Source organism: Bidens hawaiensis, unplaced genomic scaffold, assembly GCF_021521415.1.
Source record: "Bidens hawaiensis isolate Kalapana, Puna unplaced genomic scaffold, B.hawaiensis_p1.1 tig00003393_1, whole genome shotgun sequence".
Taxonomy (NCBI): domain Eukaryota; kingdom Viridiplantae; phylum Streptophyta; class Magnoliopsida; order Asterales; family Asteraceae; genus Bidens; species Bidens hawaiensis.
This window is the reverse complement of record NW_027491189.1, coordinates 1,896,169-1,920,323: the sequence shown is the minus strand read 5'-3', so window position 1 is coordinate 1,920,323 and position 24,155 is coordinate 1,896,169. Positions and strand designations below refer to the sequence as shown.

General features: G+C 35.0%; 1 pseudogene; it reads right to left on the bottom strand.

The window, feature by feature from the left end:
• Positions 1-616: 616 nt before the first annotated feature.
• On the bottom strand, positions 617-4,823 carry LOC143623354 (uncharacterized; annotated as a pseudogene).
• Positions 4,824-24,155: the final 19,332 nt, after the last annotated feature.

The following is a 24,155-nucleotide window of genomic DNA, read 5'->3' as shown; positions in this document are numbered from 1 at the left end:
AACACGTTTTGGTAGCATTCACCATTTCCTCTTCCCTATAACGAGTTTGTTGATCAGCGGGTACGACCGCATGTATAAGAGTTCCATCTAACGCACCTATTGTCCAATGAAATATTTGTTTTAGCTTTTTATGTCGGTCTGAGGTATTTTTGATTGCATTAGAAGATGTTGGAATAATAGCTTCTCTTGCGAAATTCATCATTGCAGTCTGGACCTCATGAAAACATCTATGAATCGTTTTCGTTAAGTGTTGAAACCTTCGTTTAACCACTCGAAAATGTTCATTATGTCCTATAACAATCAAAAACATAGCCACCTTTTCTTCCAAACATATTGACCTACTACTTTGCAACCATTTTCTTTACTTAAAATGATGGCACAATAGTATATATGCATCACGTGAAAGACGCATCATCTCATAACATTGGGTAGAAGATCCATGCAACAATTCTTGTGTATATGCATGACCGCTTAATGCCGAATTTAGGTCTCTTATCCTTTCAATTCTTCTTGGGGCTAATCCCAGCCAATGCCAACAAAGGAAAATGAACACTATAATCTCATCGTTCGAGTCCATAAGCTACCCGTCACAATAATTGCCAACGTTTAAAAAAATATTCATAAGAAAACATCCAGTAATCCATGACATAACATCCACATAACATTACTAGATTATCCTACAAATCGAACATTACAAAATACTACATAATGTAACCTAAAAAAACCCAAAACATCCAAAAATAAAATCCTAACATAAGATCAAAAAAAACATCCACATCAATTATATCAATGACACATAAAATCAAAACAATCCATACTTCGCTCCCGCATTCTTAACCCATATCTCACAAACGGGCAGTTGAAGTCGTAACCACACTTTTCTTAAATCAACACTTTCACCAAAAAGCATAAGCGCCGTTTGATATTTGGCATCAAGTTCTCCCCATCCCATTGTCTCTAACTTCTCCATGCATGCATCCATGTCATTAGAAAGATTGTGTTTTTCAATCAACATATTTTCCACCTTGGTAATATGGTCCCCAACTTCTATTAGCTTTGAATTAAATGTTTCCTTAACTTTACATTTCCCTTTAGACCGACCGGATGACTCCTCACTAACACCTTGAGTTGGGGGTGTCCATTTGAGTGCATTCGAAATCTTCAAGATTATTTAAATTGTGGTCAGAAACTTCCTCAGAAGGATGAGGAAGTGTAGAAGATGGCCCCCAACTATCAAAGCCGCTTGAAGTAGAGCCCTCAAACAATTGAACACAAAGCTCGGGGAAGAGAAGTGGCGCACTTCTCAAAGATTCTACCTTATTGTTGGTCTGTGTGAAAAAAATAGTATAAAATACTATAATCTTATTGAAATATAATAATAATAATAATAATAATAATAATAATAATTATAATAATAATAACTTTTTAGACAAAAGAAATACCTTAATCTCAATTTGCCATTCTTCTTCGGACAAGTTAAAAGTGTTTGTTACGGGATTATAAACATTGCCAGTTTTGTTTTTTAGCTTTAACCAAGCTTGAAACTTTGCTTTTAGATAATTGTACCGGTTCTTCATTTGTTTTTGATCCACAATGAATTTGTGTTCTAATTTCAGTTTCTCTGCTACATTCTTCCATGATGTTGATTTAAGCTACCTCCTTGAAGTCCAAGGAGTGTTATTTCATGAATACATGTTTCAACAAATGTTTTATCAACACTCTGTGGTTTCCAAGTAGTCCTAGTTCTTTTTTGTGCCACTACTCTGAACAATTCAAAAGAAAAAAAATAACATATATAAGTTGATTTTTTATACCCTTAGTAATGACATATTAAAAACATAGATTTTATAGATTTTAAAAACATATTTAGGGCTGCTCTTGCGAGTACACCCCCCGGTTTTGGCCCGTTTGAGGTATAATTCTATTTTAAAAGCGACGGTTCATATAAAACAGTTTCGGGCCAGGTTATAACTTAACAAAATAATATGTTTTGGTTGTAAAAAGATGTTATAATATCACTTTGGTTTCCAGGTTTTGTTAGTGCACGTTTTTGGTGTCCGTAGCGATCGAATAAGTTATAGATAGTCTAGGTTGAATGTTTATTGTAAAATGGCCCATTCGCTATGAATTGTATAGCAAATGAGCTCCATTCGTTAGTTAACTAGACTATTCATTAAGTTATAAGCCCATTCATTATATAATATAACGAATGGAGGCATAACGAATGATGGCTTATTCGTTAAGTTATTATCATTCATTATGAAGGCATAACGAATGGTGTCTCATTCGTTACTAAAATATAATGAATTAGACTAACTTAACGAATGAGAGCTTTGGCCTATAAATAGGCAGCTCATGTCCATAATTAAAGGGAGAGAGATCTAAGTCATAATGTATCCTCTCCATAAGCTATTATTCCCCATAATGTATTCATTCTTATTTATCAATACACTATTGGTTAAAGTATCGATCTCGTGTTGATGTATCGGGTTAGCGGCTAGATCTTGGCTCGTATAAAGTTCTCTCAGGTTTGTTTCGTAATTAAATGGGTTACAAAAGTGGCGGTTTATAAGGTTTTTAATATGCGGTTTTAGTATTACCTATTGGGATTGGTTTATACCTTGTTTATTGACTTAAATAAGTATGTTTAACTTCAGGAAATTAGGTTTAATGGCCAGAAGTTAATGAGGTCACTTGTTGGGCTAGTTTCCAAACTAGTTTATACTTAAACGAGTTGCCAATTGGCCATAAATCCAGCCACGATTTTGGGGCTGCACAAGGTATAATTTTTAAAATAAGTTGTTTTAACATTTCATAGATTTTAAAAACATATTCAGGGCTGAACGTATTTGGGGCTGCCCTTGCGAGTACAGCCCCCGTTTTGGCCCGTTTGAGCTCTAATTCTATTTTAAAAGCGATGATTTATATAAAACAGTTTTGGGCCAGGTTATAACTTATAAAATAATATGGTTTGGGTTGTAAAAAGATGTTATAATATCACGTTGGTTTCCAGGTTTGTTTCGTAATTAAACGGGGTACAAAAGTGGCGGTTTAAAAGGTTTTTAATATCCGGTTTTAGTATTACCTATTGGGGCTGGTTTATACCTTGTTTATTGATTTAAATAAGTATGTTTAACTTCTGGAAATTAGGTTTAATGTCCAGAAGTTAATGAGGTCACTTGTTGGGCTCGTTTTCAAGCTAGTTTATACTTAAACGAGTTACCAATTGGCCACAAATCCAGCCACAGTTTTGGGGCTGCACATGGTATAATTTTTAAAATAATTTGTTTACATTTCATAGATTTTAAAAACATATTCAGGGCTGAACATATTTGGGGCTGCTCTTGCGAGTACAACCCCGGTTTTGGCCCGTTTGAGCTCTAATTCTATTTTAAAAGCGATGATTCATATAAAACAGTTTCGAGCCAGGTTATAACTTATCAAAATAATATGTTTTGGGCTGTAAAATGATGTTATAATATCACTTAGGTTTCCAGGTTTGTTTCGTAATTAAACGGGTTAGTTCACGGCTTTGGATTCGTTTTTAGGTTGTTTTACGTGTTAGTTTGGCAGCCATCACCGCTCCGGTTTGGTCACGATTTTCAAAAGACAGTTACATTCATGATATATTCTTCATATCCCAAGATTCTGTCATTCTTCAATACCCACTTCATGAACATCTTCCCAAACAACCGAAATCCAAAAAAATAACTCAAAGAAGACCCTAATTGAAACCCTAATCTCAACAATTATGAATAATCTTATAAATATAATTAATTCATGTTATAAATACAAACACACAAACATTATACATGCTTAGCAGATGGGAGAACAAGGATTAAATGGTTCATCTATTTCAAAAATAAAAATCTCAAATTGCTATTGAAGAAAACAATTATCTGGTTGAGGGTTCAGAGGGATAGTAGATGAGAGAGACTGATTGATTGGCAAGCAGCACTGCAACAACACCAGATTGGAAGGTTGAAGATGGGGAGGGATTACAGATGAAGAAGAAGTGTGTATTAGGTTAGGGTAATTGTTGTCTATATTCTCATTCAGACTCTTTTTGTAACTAAGCGATTCAGATGTTTCATATTTCATTCAGAGAAATTTTTTAAACCAACCAAACGCTCTGAATCTGAGCGATTCAGATGTTCACATTGAGTGGTACCATTAAGTGCTAAACAAACAACCTCTAAGATATCTGCCATAAAAAAACTTTCACAAACAATCGTCTCATTATATTAACTTAGAATTTTTTTCAAAAACCTCTACTTTTTACCACACCAACAAACATTCATAAACTATTACATCATCACCTACTTCTACAATTAAATTATATATAATCACATTAATTTTATAAGAAATTTAGTTTTTATATTTCACATATATTTCAATGATACACTAAACATTTAAAAAAATATAACTTTTGAAGAAAAAAACATTTAAAAATATAACTTTTGAAAATAAAAAAAATTTTAAAAATATAAATAAGCATTCAAGAAAATAAGAAATTTAGATTTTTGGTGTATGTTATGTGTGTGTTAAAATTTATAGAGCTGATTCTTTATTTAATTTCTTTTAACATATAGCCATTATAGCATGAATTCAATTTAGTTACAGAAAAGATGCAAAAAGGAATAAAAATAAAAATAATACATTGTAAGAGTTTAAGATTAATTTTGTTGAACCTTTAACAATGAGGATGAAGAATATAAATTGGTTAAAGAAATCATAATATGCATTTAACCTAATTCCTTTCCTCTTCCACAGCCGCCACCATCATTCAGTTTTCTGCATCTTTCATCCATGACTTCATCCATTTTCTAATTTTAATCCACAAATCAAACAAGTAATCCTTCGATATGATGTCTTAACTTTCTGTGTTTAAGATAAAATACTTTTCAATTTGGCTTTTGGTGGGGGTCCCACTTCGTCGTCCGTTGCAGGGTTGTAGGTCTGGACGTGCATCACAACCACTGCCTTCATATAGGTTGCATCTTCACCATCCTTCATCAGTATTATGCCATGTGTGTACAGACCTTAGGGCTTGGTCCCATTGTAGATGCTCTAATATTGAATTTTGTTTGGTTGGAGGTAACAAAATGTGCTATAAAATTGAATTGACGTGGTAATGGAATGGAGTAATGCATGAAATGGGTTATTACCATTTCAGAGAGATGTTTGGTTACCATACAAGAATGGAATAAATCATTACTTTGTGTTATTTGGTAGACAAGAAAAGACGAATAAATAAAATTATATTGGTAGTGAGTGGCAATCGTGGTGGGAGGTAGGTGGCAGTTGTGGTGTTGGCGGTGGTTGACGGTGATGGTGGTTGGAGGTAGGTGGTAGTCACTGTGGATCCGGATTGTTTTTACCTAATCAAATCAATAAACTTATTATTTTATATTTATTTTGATTATTTTTGTTTGCACCACTCAGATTTAATACTTAAACATCTAATATGTGGAATTTAATCCCTTATACTTAGTGTTTACAATTTTTGTTCAAAAAGCCTAAGCCGACACCCCCAACCTTGCTTTCTTGATCCACAATTCAAGCCGAATATCACGGAATTGATACCGTCAAATTGTTAATTGATGAAAAACGCGTTAAATCATCGCCTAATCATGGAATATGACAACCAATTGACACCATAATCATTCGATAACAAACCTGCGGCTGACCTAGACCTTGTAACCCTATAAATACATGCTTATAATTCAATTAATTGACCCCTCATAATCCTCTCTACATTCCGAATAAGAACCCTCATTCAATTGCACCTTAGAAGACGTTTAAATTTGATTTAAGATTTAGTATTCAGGGCGAAACCCTAGGTGACCATTCTCCAGCAATTCGAACTCTATTTCGGTAATTGTTTTATGTGTTATAATCGATTTGATGCTTATAATCAAAGTCATTTGTAAATTTTCATTGACAAAGGGAAATTATTATCAGTTGAGAATTCAAAATTTTAGGGCTTATATGTTTCGGGGTAATATAAGTATAAGCCCGAGTACTTGAGATTGGGGCCTTCGGTTCAGGTTATGGGTATTCAAGAGTTGAGTATGGCAGGTATTTTAAAGTTGCATGGCCCATTGAGTTGGGAAGAGGTGAGAGCAGGTCCACAAGTTAATCCGTCGGCAAGATCAGAGGCTGTTGCCGCTATACATGTTGGTATCCAGACTCGTCATCAGAGGCCTTTACATCATTCAGAGAGGCCGCCTATGCAGTAGCCATTGAGGGAGCCCCATGCGGATTCATTTTATGTCATGATAGACTTGTTTTAATCAGATGAGGGGGTATATGACAAAGTTGCGTTATCATTTGAGGTAGATTTTGCATAATGCTCAGAGGAGACATGGAAGATAGTTGAGGTACATGATGACTAGATTGCACTTGGGTATTCCAGCCAGCCTTTGACAACCAGGTGAGCGGGGACCAGTGAGTTTGAGAAAGTGGAGCCATACTATATGTCGGACAATGATGAGAAGGAAGAGGAGGAGAGTGATGATGAAGATTAGTGTGGGGATGCGGCAACATCATGAGCTATATCTGTTATGTTTTATTTTCTGTTGTTGATGTTTTTATTTTGTTTTTTAATGGTTTGCACTAATACTTATATTCTGAACTGTTGGGTTGGCGCGACAGGTGGTGGAGACTTGAAAACGCTTAAGTGACTTTGTTATCTAGATATTGTGTTTGTTTATGATGTTGCTTAGGTATGACGTGAGGAGTGGCCGTGTCCGTTTTTACGAGGAATGGGGTACTTGTGTCGAGTGCGTTCCACAAGGAGGGCATTCATGGAAAAATATTGGCATATTGACAGTCTCACATATTACCAACTAAGTCTTTTTCATTGTATTTTGTATTTTTATTTTTGTATTTTATGTTTTTATATTTCTATAGAATTTATGTTTTTTGATATTTTAGTTTAATTTTTTGAGTCATGTTTCCATTCCTGCATTAGGGACAATGCAAATCTTAAGTGTGGAGATGTAACACAAGAGTTTTATTAAAAAAAATAAAAAAATTTAAAAAATGTCCCTTGAATATATAAATTTTGCTACAAAATGTAAGATGATGAAAAAAATCGGGAATTGGTTTTTCAAACTACTAATATATAAGAGATAATATAAAGAAAGCACAATTAACTTGTGACGTGGTTGTAGGTCCAATTTTAAGAATGAAAAAACAATTAATAGTTGGTTATAAACATAAAATTATTTTTATTGGGAAACATGTTAATCCGTGGAAAATCAGAGATGAAAGGTCGGGCTATACTTAAGCTTCAAATTAGTTTGATTGCAGAAAAATTAAAATTCTTAAAGAAATTTGAATACGTTATTATACGATGTTTGGGTAGGTTTAACGTTAGAGTATGCCAAGTAGCCGGTGATATAAACTTAATCATGCACTTCTAGTTTTAGTGGTTAACACTCATAGGCGTATGCTTTATAACCTTAAATCATGTATTGATGGGATGCCTCAGGTCCGGAGATCATGGGTCTTTTTACGGTTTATCATATGGGTGTCTTTGGATATTTAAATATAAAAGCTTTTAAGCATAAAACCCGCATATTAATGTCATCACACTTAGTTATATCAATTTAGTGAAGTAAAATCTATATAATCCAATGATCATCTCGTTGTTAGTCATATGTAGTCCTCTTACTTGCGTCCCTGTCGTCCCATACCATTAAGAACAAGATCAACTAGAGACACGACGCATGTAAGCTGACAAATGAAAACTTGTAAAATCACAGGTGGAAATGAACCCGAGGTATTTCTTGATAACGAGGGTATGCCAAAGTAAGTTGGATAAATATACCTTAACTGTATCTAATGATTGCTTTGGTAGACTTTGATGCTTAAATTTAGGTGGATAAACAGTATCCTTGATCGTCTTAACTATTCTTTTAAATGTGCAACAAGGTTTTGATCAACTAGGTATGAGGTTTTAGTCAAGTTGGGGTAGCTTGATCCGGTAAAAACTAAAATAAAACGCTTCTTAACTATGGGTCCCACTAGATAATATAAAATAATGATGTAACATCCCGAAAATTCCGTGAATAATAATAAAATATTATTTTCATTGGAAGAATTAATTTGAGTTAGTAGGATACTAATAATAATAATAATAATAATAATAATATAATAATAATAAAGATAAAAGGATGATGAGCTATAATAGACGGAATTAATGATGGACCTAAGATGAAGATGGGCCTAAGGTACATGGGCTTAGGGAGTATAAATACCCTCTTAAACCCTAGATTCTTTCCATCCCATCATTCTACACCTTAGCCTACACCATTAAAAACACACATTTAAGCTAAACACTCTCTACACTATTCCATTCAACGATCCAAGACCAACGGTAGGTAAGAAATCATTTATCTCAACTAACGCAACAATTTAGAACCCACACCGCAGCCCCAGGATGCCGAATGAGTCGCTTGAATCTAGATCTAACTTTATTCGGGTGTTTAATCAACAAAAAACGAGCTTAAGGGCCACCTTAGCTCAGATCTGGACACCTTAAAGCTACATGGGTCATAAAAGATCAAACTCCGGCCAACCATGGTGGTTAACGGTGGCCGACGACGCTGAAATCGAAGAAAAAACCTTAAAAACACGAAATAGGATGCTGGTTTGCATATATAGGGCGTATAAGTATGTACGTCGTATATGTATAGACCATATAAGTATATGTAGCATATATGTTTATGAAATGTGGATGTATACGGAGCGCATATGTATATATAACGTGTATGTATATGCAGCGTATATGTATAGGTAACGTAAATGTGTATGTAACGTATATGTATGAACAGCGTGTTAGTATATTAAGAACGCATAAGTCTCTTATACTTATAACTTATACGCAACGTATAAGTTATACGTCATATAACTTATACGTGAGGAATTGACTTATACGTTGAATAACTTACACACTATAAGGACTTATACGCTGGTGGAATAACTTACACGCCACCTAAGTGAATTCCCAAAATAAACGAAAGATAAAAGGCATACACGTACGTAAAAGATAGATATGGACTTATATGATATATAAGCTTTGAATATGAAAATAATTAGTAACGAAAGGTAACGTTTAAAACGGGAAATGACCTAGAAAGAAAGACCGAACTTCAGTTTTTTGATGATTTTTTAATAAAGACTTATTACTGACAATAAATTTTTTTTTTCCAATTACCTGGAAGCTTGACCCCAGCCAGAGGCTTTGCTCCTTGAACCCTATTAGGGGCTGCCGCCCCTAGACCTCGATGCCAGGGGCGCTGCCCCCGGACCCCTATTTGCTAGGGTTGCATAAACATAGAAGTATGATCTAGTTAGGGCTATTTAATTGATACTTATAATTCCTATACAATTAGCCGTACCCAATTAAGGAAATGAGTTACTATTAACTCTGAAAGGAATCAGACCCAGTTGAGTTTCTAGCTCCATTTTCTTGTTATGTTTTTGGGGTTGTGTGCATACTCAATGTGATTAGTTAATACACCTACCTTAAGTGGTAAGTATATGCTATGTGATTGTTATACGTATCATGTTTGAATGATATATGAATGCTATAGAAGAGATAAAGAGTATGCATGAAAATATGTAATTATATATAAACAAAGGTATGGTATATAAGAAGGGAACCGAGCCCTAATAATACTCGAGGAAAAAGAGAAGCAGACCCTAATAATATCTGAGGAAGAAGGGAACCGATCCCTAATAATACTTGAGGAAAAAGGGAACCAGGCCCTAATAATACTCGAGGAAGTAGGGAATAATGCTATTTAAAACGTATAAGTATGTAAAGTAAGATTAAATATAAAAGTATGAAAGAAAGAAATAATGAAAGAAAGAAGGTATGTACTTATGTATGTACAAGAGAAAGATAAACAGGTTAAGTAAGTAATACGTATCTTCGGATTCGAATGAGCAAGTATGTGAATGTATTGTATGTTACCTGATTAACTAGAACTCACTCAGTGTAGCCGACTTTTAGTATGCACGCAGATAAATAGTTTAAAGCAGCTGGCTTGAGGGAGACACATGCCATGAACTGAAGAGGCTGACATGTAAAGAAGAATTGTCATGATGTTTAATATGATGTTTTATGCTATGTTTATAGACAAAATTTGAATATGTTGTATTGAATGGTTGAAGATTTATATTCCGTGAAAAGTTTTTAATTAATTCTGATATTTAAAACTGTGTTTACAAGTAAATCCAACGCCAAAGTAGGGCGTCGGGACCGGGGCCTTACAAGTTGGTATCAGAGCTTAAGTTCGAGAGAATTAAGCATCCTACACGCTTAGACTAGAAAAGAGAATGGTACTTAACAAAGAAAAGAAATAAGATGCCAGTTCAAAAAAGCCACGTGTCACTCAAGCAAGCTAAGTGAAGGTAAAGTGCATGATTAATTTCATGTATAATGTAAGAATGTGTAAGGAAGTCAGTTTAATTGCTAGGGATAGAATTGTATGATTATATGAACTGTTTGATTGCCTAAATGTTTAAAAGTAGAACTAGCACAAGTAAACTCACAAAGGGAAGTATGTAGGACACGGAAAGTCACGTGATCAGCTAGTCACAGCTGGCCACTGTTATTATCTGTTAGCCTTACTATCCTTGTACTAAATAGTTCCATGATTGATGACGTTTGTTTTTCCCTATAGAATATGAATGGCTGAAGGAAGAAAGATTGTAGTACAACGAGGTCGTACGGGACGTCGTGGTAGACCACGTATTGTCCGAGGACCTTCTGAAGAATCAGTTACTAACACGAGACAAGAAGGAAGTGCAACTGTGCGAGATCAGAGCAACAATGAAGGGTATCAACTGGATCCTGCTGTTCAAGCCGCCATTGCTCAAGCTGTAGCTGCTGCAGTGAAGAATTTACATCCTGGCAAGTCTGCTGAAAGCCATGCAAGGACCGCTGAGAGGACATGGGAGAATGGTAAGAAAGCTAATGAGAATGAGGAAGGCGACTCGAGTGAAGTTCGATATATGGAGGTTGATGATAGGAAAAGAGGCCGAGGTGGGTGTAACTACAAGTCGTTCAAAGGTTGCGACCCGCCAAAGCTGAGTGGTTTAGGAGAAGAAATCGCTATTCTCCAGTGGATAACCACAATGGACAAGGTTATCCGAATTTGCGAGTGCCGTCCTGACCAAGCAGTGGGTTATGCTACCCAGTCGTTTGGTGATTAGGCGATGTTCTAATGGGAGACTATGGAACAAAGAAAGACTCTAGAAGAGATTAAAGCTATGAGGTGGGATGACCTGAAGGAGTTGGTGATGAAGCGATTTTGTGCTGATGATGAGGTTGAGAGAGCTGAGATAAAGTTTCTAAATCTGAAGGCGGGGAAGCTGACACACCGTGAGTACACCACTGAATTTAACTACACCACTGAATTTAATTGCATGTCGAGGTTGGTGCCTGACATGGTGAACACTGAGGCCAAGTGAATTAAGTGTTACATTTGATGGCTACCATAGAATGTCCGCACCTTAGTCAAGACTAGTAAACCTGCTACCTTTGACTTTGCTATTGAGCTCGTAGAGATGGTTTATGACGATTTGGCTGTGGACGAGGTGGTTTTAGAAGAGAAGAAAGATAAGAAATGGGTCGCTCTTGTCAAACGACCCGGTACTCGGTTGTGGAACCCTAAGGATAATAAGCATAGGTTGTGGGAAAAGAAGTCATGTAAGACATGTAATAAGATACACGGTTGTGAGTGCAGATGGAGTAAGGTTACGGACGTTTTCTACAAGTGCGGTAAGACTCATGGTGGGGAGTGCAAGCTTGGTTCGAATGCTTGCTACAAGTGTGGACAAGTGGGGTACTATGCTAATGAATGCAATGCAAAGTCCGCGTGTTACAAATGTGGTAAGATGGCCATATGGCGAGGGAGTACACTTATGGTGAAACTGGAGAAAGAGGAAAAAAGGATGCCGACAAGTCGAGGCCAAGGGCTAGGGCCTACATGCTGACTCAGGAGCAAGCTAAGCAGATCCCAGATGTTGTGACAAGTACGTTTCTAGTAAACGGTATTTCCGTTTCTGTGTTGTTTGATTCAGGTGCCAATAGGATTTTTGTAGCTACGACATTTAGTAAGTTAGCCTAAATGAAATATTGTCATGTGCCTGAAACTTTTAAAGTAGAAACCGCTAGTGAAACTTCGGTTAGGATAATGAGAATGGTTAAGGATTGTAAGATAGACTTAGAGGGATGTGAGTTCCCTGTTACCCTGTATGTTATGACCTTAAGAGGGTTCGACGTGGTTCTGGGAATGGACTGGCTATCTGAGTTTGAAGCTCAGATAGTGTGTAAGAGTAGGTTAATAAGGTTAAATATTTAGATGGTGATAGGGTGACGGTTTATGGTGATTAAGAAAGTTCAAGGCTTAACGCCATTTCGATGATAAAAGCTGAAGGTTTGTTAAGGCGAGGGACGGTTCCTACCTCGTGTATGTTGTCAAAGATACGGCCGAGACGAAAGAAGTGAAGGATGTTCATGTTGTGCGCGACTACCCATAAGTGTTCTCTGAGGATCTTCCGTGGTTGCCACCCGTCGCGAAAATACCTTACCGCCTGGCGCCGTCCGAGATGAAAGAGTTAATGTCCCAACTACAAGAACACCTCAACAAAGGTTTCATTAGGTCGAGTGTTTCCCCGTGGGGCGCACCGGTTTTGTTTGTTAATAAGAATGATGGAAGTATGAGAATGTGCATAGACTATCGTGAGTTGAATAAGCTTACGGTGAAGAACAGATATCCGTTGCCACAAATTGATGATTTGTTTGACCAACTACAAGGTTCGAGTTGGTTCTCAGGAATTGATCTTAGATCAGGCTATCATCTACTGAAGGTGAAAGAGCTAGACATCCCCAAGACAGCGTTTCGGACGTGGTACGGACACTATGAGTTCCTCGTGATGTCATTTGGTCTGATAGATGCTCCAGCATCATTTTTGGACATGATGAATAGGGTATGTCGGCCGATGTTGGACAAGTCAGTCATCGTTTTCATTGACGATATATTGATTTATTCAAAGAGCGAGTCTGACCATGCTAAACACCTAAGAGAAGTATTTGAGGTATTGAAGGAAGAAAATTGTATGCTAAGTTTTCGAAGTGCACATTCTGGTTGCGTGAAGTACAATTTTTAGGTCACGTAATCTATCCTGAAGGGATTACTATGGACCCAACTAAGATTGAGGCGATAATGAATTGGAAGACTCCGCAGGACCCAACTGATATACGTTGCTTCTTAGGGTTGGCTGGCTATTATAGGAGATTCATTGAAGGCTGCTCCAAGATAGCAGCACCGTTGACCGGTATGACCCAAAAGTGTGTAGTATTCAATTGGGGTAAGTTTCAGGAGGAGGCTTTTGAGAAACTAAAGAAAAGACTCACGCAAGCTCCAATCCTTGCTCTACACGATGGTGACGAGGATTTGGTTGTTTGTACTGATGCCTCACATCGTGGGTTAGGTTGTGTGTTAATGTAACGAGGGAAGATTATAGCTTATACGTCCAGAAAGCTGAAGATTCATGAGAGTACCTGCCGGACACATGATTTAGAGCTAGCAACAGTGGTGAACGCTCTCAATATATGGAGACATTATCTATATGGTACTAAGTGTACAATTTATACAGATCATAAGAGTTTAAAATACTTCTTCGAGCAGAAAGAGTTGAACATGAGACAGAGGAGATGGTTAGAGTTGATAAAGGACTACGGCTGTGATATCAAATACTATCCAGGTAAGGCTAATGTGGTTGCCGACGCGCTAAGCTGTAAGAATGAAGAAGACATTGCAACAGTGAAGTCTTATAAGTTGTTCATTAACTCAAATCTTTTCGGAGAGATCATTAATGTACAGTATGAGGTGCTTATAGAAGAAGGGTTAATTAAAAAGGAAAGAATTTTCAGACATCAAGACGAGCTGATGGATAACACTCATGGTGTGAAGTATAGGTTTGACCGTATGTGGATTCCACACAATGGAAATCTTAGAGGTCAAATCTTAGATGAAGCACACAAGTCGAGGTACTCGATTCATCTGGGGTCCACCAAGATGTATCAGGATCTAAAGAGATATTACTGGTGGCCGAATATTAAGAAGGATGTGGTAGATTATGTCAGTAAGTGCTTAACTTGCTTGCAAGTCAAAGCGGAACATCAGAAACCTTATGGGAAGATGCAGCCATTAGAGATACCAGAATGGAAATGAGAACACATCACCATGGATTTCATAACTAAGCTACCCCGTACAGTTAAACATCATGATACCATTGGGGCGATTGTGGACGTTTAACTAAAAGTGCTCACTTTCTACCTATACGAGAGGCTATCTAGTCAGAAACGTTAGCAAATGTGTTCGTAAAGGAGGTTGTGGCTAAATGTAACATTCGTTACTTTTTCAAACCCGAAAATCTGACCCGTTTTAAATTTTTGGTTTTTATTTATAAATATATATAAATATAAATATATATTTCAAGTTTCGGCAAGTTATAAATCAATCGTTTTCTATTCGTTTCGTTTAAAATAACAAAACTCCGGTATTTAAGGTTGTACTTAACGAGTTCCGAACTATCCAAGTATGATATGAAAATAATCCAAAATTAATAAACTATAATTTTCATTTATATAACATTGAAAGTATAAGGTCCATTTTGTAATTTTAAGTTTACATTATGGTTTAAAAGAAACTTGAAACTTGAGGGACTCAATGTGTAAATTATGAAATTCAAAATATATAATAATAATAATAATAATAATAATAATAATAATAATAATAATAAAACTCAGCAGCAGCCTCCTTGTTCCTCTCGAATTTCCGGCCGCCGTTCCGGCGACGCTCCGGCGAGCCCTTTTATCTATTTTTAACGCGTTTTTGACTTAAATATTTGATTTAACGCGCTTATCCACTAACTAATATCATAAATCGAGATAATTAACTCATTATAACAAAATTAAATGGCGGATTTAAATCCAGGTAATCATCGGATTTCGTCAACATCATTAACGACCCCTTCACCCACTGTTTAACGCGTTTAATACCCGAAATTAATTATTCTCTTAACATATGACGTCTAGGCAACCCTTAAAATGCGTATAATATCCCGGATTTTCTTATCTAATCTCAACTTAACCTACCAAAATTTTAAGCAAACGTAAATGACAACCACTTCATCTATTAGTATAAATAGAACCCTCACACTCGTATAAACTCGCACCAACCTTCATCTCCATCTATTACACTCTCAGGGGGGGACCTATGGCTTAGCCAAAGGTGTCGGCCGTCCCCTGTGAAATTTTTATTTCTAGTGTTATATACATGATAAATCTCGACCGACTCATGCGAAATTTCAACACCGACCCCTGTGAAATTTCAACACCGACCCCTGTGAAATATAAAGAAAAAGAAAAGTAGAAGAGAAAACAAACCGGAGAAAAAATTTCCGGCGATAACTAAAAGTAGAAGATACAAAGTTGAAGCAATTTCTCTCACTTCACTATTTATAACAGATTTTAAAGTAAATAAGATACCTAGGCATATGGATTTGATAGCTGGCATCATTCAATTCAAAGTGATTTAAATACATACTTAAATAATATGGCACGTTTAATTTGGTAGTTGAGGTGTCAACATTAAATTCACTTTTTATCTTTGTTTTCTTAACCAGTTTTAACTAATATATTTACTTAAATTTGGTACATGTAATATGTCTAAATTTTATTTTATTTCGTTCTTATATGTTTAATTTTCTTTATTATGTTATTATACCATTTTTTAGAATGTTGAATTTCTCGTGTGTTAGGCACCACACTCTTCAATTTAGAGAGACTTGTTTATATATTTTTTTCTCTTTCACTTTGAATATTGTTAACAATACAACATATTTCACCATATAAGATGCACTTTTAAAAATATATACATTTGTATCATATATACGTGAAGCTTTAAGATATACTTAACTAAAAACACACACAAAGTGTGATTGTCAGAGATGTATAGAATATGTTATTTTGATATTACATATAGGTTATTTACAAAGTAAATAATATATATTATTTATAATTAATCATCTACGTAAATTGGTACGTTTTTGTGCTTCAGATTGGGCCATGTTACCTCTGTTCGTCACGATTGATGTAATCTTGTTATGGATATATATTGTAATTTGGTTATATGTGACCCTATCCGACCCGACCAATCCCGAGTAAAAAAATTAACACACACACACACACACATATATATTATATGTACCGACAATCGATAATCGACATTCGTCTGCCCGAACTTCCGACCCTTATGAAAAAATTTCTGGATCCGCCACTGTACACTCTCTAACTATCTTGTTTGTACATCAAAGTTTGTTTTCTGGCGAACTCCGTTCACCATCATTCCGGCACGGTTTGAGGTAAACTTTTTATGTTTTTCACTTGTTTTTAAGCGACTAACAAAACCCCTAACTTAGTTTGGGCAACCATGGAATGATTTAAGAGAATTGAACCTAGGGTTTGAATGAGGAAGATGATGTTTTGGGTAATAGTATATAATTAATTGTTTTCATATTGTAAACAAATAACAATCTGCTTTATTGGTTGAGTCACTTTGGTTTGGCCACAAGTACCCGGGTTCGAATCTTGGTCATAGCAGTTTTTGGTTTTCTTTTCTTTTCTTTTTCTTTCTTTAAAAACAACTTTATATGTTATGTTAAAAATCAAATAAAATTATTAAAAATTGTTAAAAATTTAATAAAAATCTTTTAAGTTAAATAATAATTGTTGCAAATCAGTTTTAGCATTTGCATCCGAAAACCAAACTTTTACAAACCCGACATCTTTCGTTAACACCTGTAACCTTCAATATATATATATATATATATATATATATATATATATATATATATATATATATATTATCGTCATAAACCATTATAAATCCTAAACGCGAACGTTTATGCTAAAAGAAAATATACCGTTAACGCTAAAATCCCGTTATATTAAAATATCCAAACTTAATATTAATTTCGTAATACAAATTAATAATTTATTAATATTTCGTTAAAATTCGTTAATGTATATAATAGTACTATAATATCCAACTCCATAATAAAATATACATTCAACATTTATAAAATCCGACAAACCAATATATCTACTTTTTATAAGTCGTTAGTTAATATTGATTTTGTACTTTTAATTCTAGTTCGTGACATTCAATTTCTTCGGTTTCATTTACGCACTTTTGGTTTTATTTCAAGTTTGTCTTCAACTTCAAGGTGAGTTTCTCACACCTCCTTTTTAACTTTTTGCTACTTTTGGGGGTAGCATATATATCCTATCTAAATTACAATTTCGTTTATTCATTATTTACAAACTACAAATCGTTTCATGGACTTGTGTGTTTACTTGTTACTTGCTCAAATATTACTTGCTCATGGTTTCCTCAATAAGTATGATCATACGCCCCCCTATGCACTCAGGACCTCGATGTTATGAGTGGAATAGGGCTCCCAATCCGAGTACGTTGGTTGTTACCAAAGGAAAAAATACTTACTTGCGCTATTATTCGAGTACGTTGGTGCACAATCCAAACCGGAAAGGACCTTACTTGCTCATTTACACTTGTTCATGGAATTGTAGATTTTTATGTAATTATATCAAAACTTTTTTAAACTCACCAACTATTCATTTAGTTGACTTTATTTTGTATATATGCTACATGCGCAACTATTAGAAGATAATACGAGAAGATGGCGTTAGTACTTAGGTTATATTATAAATTGACAAGGTGTTAATTGTTCTTGTATTTCCCTAGTATTTATTGTTACAAACTTGTGTACTTGATGTTTATATAAATTAATGATAATATTGTCACTTAATAGTGTCACATGTGTTTTGAACAATCTATACGTTACACTCGGGCGTATTCCGCTTTAGCCGGGGTGTTACACTAAACATGGAGTGCCGTTATCAATCGTGTCTGATAGAGATACTCGCTTTACTTCGAGATTCTGAAAGAAGTTCCATGAAGCTATGAGAAAAAGACTAAACATCAGTATGACGTATCATCCTCAAACAGATGGGCAGTCTGAAATGACTATCCAAAGCCTTGAGGATATGCTACGTGCTTGTGTTTTAGACTTTGGAGGAAGTTGGGATGATCATTTGCATCTTGTAGAATTTTCTTATAACAACAGCTACCATTCGAGTATTGGGATGCAACCGTTTGAGATGTTGTATGATAGGCGTTGTAGAACTCATGTATGTTGGGGAGAGATCGGTCAGAAAGAGATTGGAAATGTAGAAGTTGTGCAAGAAACCTCTTCAAGGTTTGATCAAGTCAAGGCAAGAATGAAAGCTGCTCAATACCGTCAGAAGTCGTATGCTGATAGGTGGCGACGACCAATCGAGTTTAACGTTAGTGACAATGTGATGCACAAGGTCTCTCCTTGGAAGGGGATTATTCGTTTCAGGAAGAGAGGAAAGTTAAGTCCAAGGTACATTGGACTGTTTAAGGTCGTCGATCGTGTGGGCGAAGTGGCTTACAAGCTGGATTTTCCTGAGGAGTTAAAAGGGATTCACTCTACTTTTCATGTTTCTCACTTGAGAAAAGGCTTAGATGATGACACTTCTCAAGTGCCATTAGTAGACATCGAGGTTGATGAACAGTTGAACTACATCTAGCAGCCTATAGGGATAGTTGACCGTAAGGAAAAGCAACTTCGTCATAAAGTTATTCCTTTAGTGAAAGTGATATGAAAGCATCGTAGAGGATCGGACGCTACTTGGGAAGTTGAGGAGGAGATGCGCACGTTTTACCCAGACCTGTTTAAGTAATAGTTAGGTTTCGGGGGCGAAACCTCTTTTAAGGAGGGTAGACTTGTAACATCCCGAAATTTCCATGAATAATAATAAAATATTATTTTCGTTGGAAGAATTAATTTGAGTTAGTAGGATAATAATAATAATAATAATAATAATAATAATAATAATATAACAAAGATAAAAGGATAGTGGGCTAGAATTGATGTAATTAATGATAGAAATAAGTTGAAGATGGACCTAAGGTCCATGAGCTTAGGGAGTATAAATACCATTTAAACCCTAGATCATTTCCATCTCCATTATTCTACACCTTAGCTTACACTATAAAAACATACACTTAAGCGAGACACTCTCTACACTATTCCATTCAACGATCAAAGACCAACCGAAGGTAAGAAATCATTTATGTCAGCTGACCCAACAATTTTGAACCCTACACCGGAGCCCTGGGATGCCGAATGAGCCGTTTGAATCTAGATCTAGCTTTATTCGGGTGTTTAATCAACCAAAAAACGAGCTTAAGGGCCACCTTAGCTCAAATCTGGACACCACGAAGCTACCTGGGTCATAAACGATAAAACTCCGTCCAACCATGGTGGTTAACGGTGACCAACGGCGCCGAAATCGAAGAAAAACCTTAAAAACGCGAAATAGGAAGCTGATTTGCACATATAGGGAGTATAAGTATGTACACCGTATATGTATAGACCGTAAAGTATATGAAACGTATATATATATGAAACATGAATGTATACGGAGCACATATGTATATGTAATGTGTATGTATATGAAAAGTTCATAAAAAGTGTAAGATACGGAGCTAAACGAGCTAACACCGAGAACCGGAACGACCTAGAAGTGAACCAGCATTGAACGACACGCAAAAGGAGGAAACAACGAAACTCACGCCACGTGGCCAAGGAAGAGGAGTCCACCACACGACGTAGCATGGCCTTTAAAATTTAATTTTTTTTATAAACACCATGCCACGTGTTCTGCATCCCTATGCTCCCCACGTGACACGGGGAGCCCAAAATTCAGAGAGTTTTGACTCTCTTGAGGGTTTTGAGGCTTGAATTTCCTACTAAACACATTAACTTAACACTAAGAAAACTCGCAACCAAGCAGCCACCAACGACGAATTTCAAAGTATTGTATATTTTGGATTTCTCATAGGCTAGGAATCATAGTTTGAAGAGCTTAAAGTGTAGGATTGGAGACTTCATGGGTTTTATCATCCAAACTTCTTTATTCTGTTTATTTTTTTTGTCACCGTGAAATCCGGTTGTGATTTCTTTGGTGTTTTGTTTGATTTAATGATGCTACGCTACACATTATAGAGTGCCTAGGCTTTATGATGAACATTTGTTGAAATTTTATTTTATTCCGTATTATGCTTTTGTTTATGGTTTTATGTTTCAGTAAAGAGTTTGATTTTATTCATTCGATGCATGTGTGTGCTATCACACCCCAACTTAAGGCGGAAATGCCGGGGCGTGAGCTGATTGATCACAACTCCCAATGTACTATCATGCAATATTTATAATGATAATATCTATTAATTAATTTCAAATAATTCAATAAAGTTCAAATACCAAAGTACAAAATTTCATAAATAATACAAATAGAACAAAATCCAAATTTAAATCTTGGTTTTTCTCTAGCATGCAATCCTAAGTTTCTTCAAACAAGCCTGATAATTATATCATACGGTAACCTGCATATGCTTTAAAATACAATAATTTGTCAACACTAGGCTGAGTGAGTAAAGTACCAGATGAGTGAATATATAATAAGTATGGAAAAGTGCAAACTGTGTCAAGTGAGATAAGTAATTTAATCAAATGAGCAAGTAAATATGTTGTCGCTAAGCACGATGCCAGATGATCTGGACGATGGCTACTACGACAGTCGTATGATCATACTAGTATGAGATTATGATGGACCTCTCTGTAATGTATTTAATAAAGCATATAAGCATATAACATGTTAGGCATAAATTGTTAAACACACATGACTAACAGTTGTAAGTTGAGTATTAAATAATAATAAGATATTTAGAATGCATATGTCCCCAAAACAGTTGAAAGATTAGTAAAAGATGGGAGTGAGATACCCAACTGATAAAATAGAACAAGTGAAGATGAAACAGTGATAAAAAATAAGTTAAATGAGACCGAGCTTCTCGGGATGCGTTGACAAGGGTTCCTAGTTATTAATGGTAATAAGATTAATTATGAAGATATAACATGATTTAATAAATTAAGATTTCGATGGGGTTTGATTTAGGTTTGTGATTAGAATTAGTATTGATTGAACGGCTTAATCGATTTGTTAAAATCATTAGTCTTATTAATTATAAAATCACCATTAATTATCTTTAATAAAAAAATAAATAGTTAAATTATTTAAACAATTATGATATAAGATATGCTTGTAATAACAATATCTAAATCTAAATAAATAAAATAATTTGATTACATATAAAGTGAGATATGCTTATGTTATTCGAATAAATAAGATAAGAATATATAAATAAATAGATAATCAGAACAATGATGTGTAATTATTTAAATATAATATGCATTATAAATAAATATTTTGTTTAACTCTTTTAAGAAAAGTCTATTTAATACATTTATTAGATATAATATACATACATACACACACACACACACATATATAATAAATATAAGTAAGTTTATAAAAACGTTCGACGACGAGGAAACATGAATTAAAAGTGTCGATTAATAAAATAGCGTTGTTTGTTATTCACGTATACATACACACATATATAAATACACACACACACACAAATATATATATACACACACGCACACGAAAACTTTTAACAGAATTAATCGACAAGAAATACAAACTCTATGTGTTAGTTTTAATAAATAACGTTATTTATAGCTAACTATTAATTTATCATTTATTAAAGTTAATTATGATATTTAACAAAGCTGTTTTTTTTTAATATAAAACCTAAAAACCAGGTGGCCGGCAAGTATATATATATATATATATAAATAAAAACTTGATGTGCGAAAATATATATATATAAATAAAACACAAGTCGCAACTAAGCTTTAAAAACCAAACAATCTATCCTAGTTCACACAAACGGCAAGTGTACCGGTCGCGTATAGCAAAGATTAGGAAAGTCCGGATATCGAACTCGAAGACACGTGAAAACGTTTATAATTACTAAACTCTAACCAAGACTCACCAAAATATTTAATTGATTTATTTTAGAATTTAATTTAACTACTTAACTTAACTGAATGAAAACTTTTGACAAAACTTTGAAAACTTTGGTTTAAATTCAATGTATAAAGACGTCTACCTTGGAATGAATCATGTTGACAGAAATAACAAGACAATGGATTGAAAATATTCACGACACCGGTTATAAAAGATGACACAACTAAAACTTGTTTAAGAAAGTCAAATTACCTCTCAGTCTCTCTAACAAACTCCAACTTATTTTAATTGATTTTAAAGAATAAACCGGAAAAACAATTATTAACGTGTTCAAATGACGACTCTCCTCTCGGTCTCATCGACACACTATCCTAATGGTGACAAATACTATGTCACCAAGGATAGAGGAACAATTTAACTTAACCCAAATTAAACCAACTAATTGCACATAAACACTCAAACTTGACAAGACAAAAACCCGCTCTCGCGCGGTCTTAATTCTAACAAGTAAAAGCAAAGAGACAATATTAGTTCTTATCACCTCTCGGTCTCAAAGAAGGTGTATTTTAACTGATTTTAGATGATTTATATTACCCACTTATTCCTACGGTTGTACACTCCGCAAATAATGTAACGATTCCGGCAGAATCAGGTATACCCTAACCGGTATATACTATTTATGTGATATTTAATAATGAATATGTGAATTATAATGCGTTTATACGAGTATGTATGATTCATAGTACGGATTATACCCGATTACACAATTAATCGTATTTGAAATACGATTAACCGATTAACGGTTATTGAAGACCGAACGAATCGGGGATACATTATAGACGAGATATATAATATTTAGTGATGTTTACGAAGTATTAAAGCTTCGGGATAAGTGAGTTAAAGCACAGAAAAGAATTTTCGATTTAATGGTACGTCGGTACATTAAACGAAAACTTTAATACCAAACCGAGCAAGAGACGATCGATCAAGCCGAAAAAGATGCGCGATTATTAATAATATGATGTTCTAAGATAATAAATGTCATGGTTTAAGTTTTTAAGGTTTTTAAATCGGTTTTATATAAATTTCATTTTTTAGCCGAAAAACGACCGTTTTAGCCTCGTTTTAAGCCGAATTAAACGTTTAACCGAAAAACGAGCTGAACCAGATTATCCAAAACATTATCCAGATTACGGAAATTTGAATGAATGGCCAAGAATGGAGAGGTGGGTCCCACCCCACCCCTTTACCCATCCGATCGGACTCAAGGTCCTTATTTCCCACACTTATTTTCTTTTTTCTCAACAAATCTCTCAACATTCATCAACTCCATCCACTTTAAGATCCAAAATTCCAAAGTTTTAGCAAGAAAACCGAGGTAAAAATCGTGTTATTTACGTGTTCATCTTCGTTTCTTGAGTTTGTTTGCAAGAAAATGAGGTTTCAAAGATGAAAACCGATTCTTGCATGATCAAGTGATGTATACGGGTTATACAAGGGATCTTGGTCCAAGAAAGGAGTTAAACGAACCAAAAACGAATTTTTACGGTTAAAATCTTTGTTTTTATATCATAACCGAAACCATGAAAGAAATGGCTTGATTGTGGGTGTAACTTGCTTGGTGTGGTGTTATTGTGCTTGTAGGTGTTGTATCTAGTTGATAGCAAAGGCTAGAAAGCGAGATCCTTGCGATTTGAAGCTAGAAACACAAGGTGGTTCGGTTTTTGTGTGATGATTAAGTTTTGGACAGATTATGACTCGTTTAGAGTTAGGTCATGAAATTTTACAGAGGTGTTAGATATATGAAAATATGAGTTCTGTGAATTTTTGGTAATTTTTGGACAAAGGATGAATATTTGGGGAATTTAATGCTCGGTTTTGGCCAAAAATGGTGAAAAATAGTTAAATATCATGAAAAATTCTGGAAAATTTCAGATAAGCTTTCTATAACATGTATAAGTCACACACAAAATTTTAGGTCAGTTGGAGAAGTCTAAGTAGGCTTTTCGGTAAAACGAGTTCTAGGGTTTTCTAGCTCGGTTTTAGTGAAAATAGCATGTAAAATGAGATTTTGGTTCTGGAA